Here is a 4,792-nt window from a genome sequence, read left to right as displayed (position 1 = left end):
CACTGCTAAATTTGGGACGGCTAGCGCAGATAACCCTCGTGTAGCTTTGCGCGAAATTCATAACAAACCAAACCGAGCCCATAGAAACCAGACTGTACACAGAAGCTGGCAGTAACAGGTACTTAGGAAGGCCGAGATAGAAAAATAAACACACACACACAAAATTGTTTTGCCTTGCAAAGCATACTTGCAATTGTGAAACTGAAAGTAAAACCCGCTAATTTGTAATAAATACACACATATAATTTTAGAATGTTGACCAAGGAACGAATATATATGTTATGTGAACTTAACGGAGCAGGAGCGTAGGAGATGGAGGGGGCAGCGGCCCATGAAGTTAATAATTCCTAAACAACAGGTTATGTAAACAACATAACTACACACACACACACATATATGTTGCAAGTAGTTAAACTTATTGGTACATTATAATACTCGTTTAAATGTTTTGTTTTTTGCTAGTTGGTAAAGTACAACCTATGTGTGTGTTATCTTCTTGGTTGTATTTAAATATTGTATTAAATATATGTATTTAAATATGTAGCACAAAGTTACACAATGGGCTATCTGCACGCTGCCCATCCCCGGTATCGAAACCCGGTTTCTAGCGTTGTAAGTCCGCAGACATAACGCTGTGCCACTGTGGTGGGGATTTAATTATGGTATTATAAGTGTAACCAACATACTTTGACAACATAACTTGAAATATGTTATAATGTTATGAACAGTGAATTTTTTTTAGCTCCTCCCCTCCCCCAAATACAAATAATACTTCTTCGGTCCCGTGGAAATATCAAAGTTGATCAAAATATGACTCACTGTTGTCTCAACAAACAAACAATGAAAGGCCCCCCAACGGCACAGCGGGATGTCTGCGGACTTACGACGCTAGAAACCGGGTTTCGATACCCGTGGTGGGCAGAGCACAGATAGCCCATTGTGTAGCTTTGTGCTTAACTTCAAACAAACAAACAAACAAACAATGAAAGACAAGTTAGATTACGTATGTGATAATTTGGATAACTTGAAACGTGGGTAAACGACATCACATAACAAAACACTTTTCCTTCATGTTTAAATATATTAGAATATTCTGATGGCATTTGAATGGTCGACATATGAGAGCGTAATGTTTTTAGAAGCTTTTCCAAATTTCAAGGTGAAAACAAAAATCCTTTTCACATGTGTTTCCTCCACACATGTGGATATTTTACCTTAACTAAGGGATTATTTGATTATAATACCACATTCATTATCATCTAGAAATGTTTATCGAGAATGGGATTCCCTGGTAGACGTCAGCAGTAAGTTTACAATAAACAAACAAACACCCATTTCCAAATTTTTCTCACTTTAAAAACGGTAAAACAAAAAGGTTTTGAAAAAAGCTAGTTTTCGCTTGTGTATATACACAAAGGTGCAAATTGGCCTCTCTGCATTTGTCTACATTGCAGGAATCAAACCCCGGATTTTTGTGTTACAAGCCCTCGAGAACTAGTGCAACTGAGAGTTTCGAAAAGTAATTAATCACCTACCCGAAAGGAAAAGTATCTACCTTTCTCTCCATATACATATATATTGATATAATTTAGATTAAAGGTTGAGGTCTAGCGAAAACAAAATAACCCGTTAGAGTAAAAACTGTGGTCTAGCGAATACGACCACAGTTTTTACTAATTATTTTGTATTGACTAGACCACAGTTTTTACTCTAACTAATTATATTGTATTCGCTAGACCACAGTTTTTACTCTAACTAGTTATTTTGTGTTCACTAGACCACAGTTTTTACTCTAACGGGTTATTTTGTTTTCGCTAGACCACAGTTTTTACTCTAACGGGTTATTTTGTTTTCGCTAGACCTCAGCTTTTACTCTAACTACATATTTCGTACTCACTAGACCACAGTTTTTACTCTAACGTTATTTTGTATTCGCTAGATCACAGTTTTACTCTAACGGGTAGCGAATACAAAATAACTAGTTAGAGTAAAAACTGAGGTCTAGCGAATACAAAATAATTAGTTTTAAGTTTTAAAAAATTAATAAAGAGTGACATAAGTGCTTGAAACAGTTCAAGTAACCATGAGTACTCTTACTGGTTGAAATTAAAAACGTTTCCTAGGGGGGGGGGGGGTATTTCCATTGATCGATAATTTGCAACTAATCAAATCCAGAGTGGAATGTTCTGAATTATAAAATATATATCAAGTCAACGAACTAATAAGATATCAACAAACTAATATCAACTAATATCAACAAGTCAACGAACTAATAAAATATCAACAAACTAATATCAACTAATATATATCAAGTCAACGAACTAATAAAATGAAAACTTAAAGGAATTAAAAGAAATTAATCAAAAGCTAAAAAACAAACAAACAAACAACAACAACAACAAAAAACCGTTAAGATTGTCCGTTTCATATACCGAGACAGGAATTTTGAGCAGGTAGTTGACGATGTAACGCAGATTACACAGGCCTGCGAATTTAAACTTCATAAAAGTTATTTCGGTTTTAATAACGGATTTTCCATAATTCAGCTACGCAGACTTAGAAAATAATATTCATATTTTTTTTTGTATCACGTAAAGATTTTTTATAAATCTGGAAAAAAAATAAACACTCTTACTTAGATCAAATTTACAACAATTTTACTACAAAAACACACACACTCTTACTTAGATCAAATTTACAACCATTTTACTACAAAAACACACACTCTTACTTAGATCAAATTTACAACCATTTTACTACAAAAACACACACTCTTACTTAGATCAAATTTACAACCATTTTACTACAAATACAAGAGAATATGTTTGGGTCATTTACATAACTTCTTGTTGCCATAGCGACGAATAAATATTATTGAAAATAAAACAATAATATCAAAGTGCACGCACAAACAAATAATATTCAGAAATGACACGTCCTGCGGCCTGTTAGCCATTTATATACTCACGGTGTGTTTGTTTCTCATGGGTTCTAGAACGATCGAAAAGACTCTCACGTTGGAATCGGTCTATAGCCAGTGGTTGTCAGCATTTTAAGCATAACAAAATATGACCCGATCTCAATGAAAATGATTCACTTATGTAACAGTATATATATGACGTTTTGTGAATAATCTGTACGTGATGGAGAAAAATGGATATCATTTTCGGATTCAGCGTACAGGAATTACTGTAGAACATGTAAAAATTTCAAGACAATAAAAACTTCGCAGACCCGTGTTATGATACAATACGAATACAACCAAGTAAGTATCTGTGGTGCTTTTCTGTAGACATGTAAAAATTTCAAGACAATAAAACCATCGCAGACCCGTGTTATGATACAATACGAATACAACCAAGTATCTGTGGTGCTTTTCTGTAGACATGTAAAAATTTCAAGACAATAAAACCATCGCAGACCCGTGTTATGATACAATACGAATACAACCAAGTATCTGTGGTGCTTTTCTGTAGACATGTAAAAATTTTAAGACAATAAAACCATCGCAGACCCGTGTTATGATACAATACGAATACAACCAAGTATCTGTGGTGCTTTTCTGTAGACAGGTAAAAATTTCCAGACAATAAAAGCATCGCAGACCCGTGTTATGATACAATACGAATACAATCAAGTAAGTATCTGTGGTGCTTTTCATTACATATATTTAATTTTCTAAAGAACGGTTTGTTTGTTTGTTTGTTTGTAGTTAAGCACAAGCTACATGATGGGCTATCTGTGCTCTGCCCATCACTGGTATATTAGAATTGATGGGTCCGTCTTGACGTAATACATTCCTCACTTAGTAAGCTTCACTTTCATTTATAGATTTTTATATCAGTCTATGTACTAATTATTTTTTCTATAAATCGGGCAGTTTTTTCCTTTAGATTTAGGATTCGTATTTGTAAGAAGCTTTCAGAAATTAGGGTTTGATTAGTATAGAATATCACGTAGAGCGCGCTACTTCATCGATCAGAAGCCTATAATTTTGCCGACTTTCACTGTCATGGAATCTCCTTATCAATTGCTTCGAAGCTGATATAAGTATTTAATAGTGAGTTCTTAGTGGTGCAAAAAAGAAAAAAAGGAATGAATACGTGCTCTTTGGTGATTTTCACAATCAACTACGTAGAATGTTTTCCCGTGGTGTCTAAGCCTATTTTGTCGCAATTTTGCTGTACACAAACACTTATCAAAAAGAAAAAAAAAATCGTGCTCCGCACTTTGGTATTTTGTGTGCGTTATAATAGAGACAGTCAAGTCCCACTATTCCATTAAAGCAGTTCAAGAGTTGGCGGTGGGCGCTGCTTTTCTCTCTCCTTCTGTTGTAAAGTGCAGAAGCAGAGACGACTTGCACAGACAGGCTTTGTCTAGCTTTGCGTGGATATTCAAAACAAACAAACAAACATAACGCCTTTAACATTACTCTTTAGCCCCTCTCTTTATTACAGTTAAGTTAACGTGTTATCATCGGAATGGCTGTACGGTGGTCAGTTATATCTGTGGTACTGTACAGTTGTCAAGTATATCTATGGTACTGTACGGTAGTCAAGTCTGTCTATGATACTGTACGGTAGTCAATTCTGTCTGTGGTACTGTACAGTTGTCAATTATATCTATGGTACTGTACGGTAGTCAAGTCTGTCTATGATACTGTACGGTAGTCAATTCTGTCTGTGGTACTGTACAGTTGTGAAGTATATCTGTGGTACTTTACGGTAGCCATGTATTTCTGTGGTACTGTACACTAATCAAGTACTTCTGTGGTACTGTACGCTAGTGAAGT

Source organism: Limulus polyphemus, unplaced genomic scaffold, assembly GCF_000517525.1.
Source record: "Limulus polyphemus unplaced genomic scaffold, Limulus_polyphemus-2.1.2 Scaffold2037, whole genome shotgun sequence".
Taxonomy (NCBI): Eukaryota; Metazoa; Arthropoda; class Merostomata; order Xiphosura; family Limulidae; genus Limulus; species Limulus polyphemus.
Note: the sequence above shows the minus strand (reverse complement) of the source record.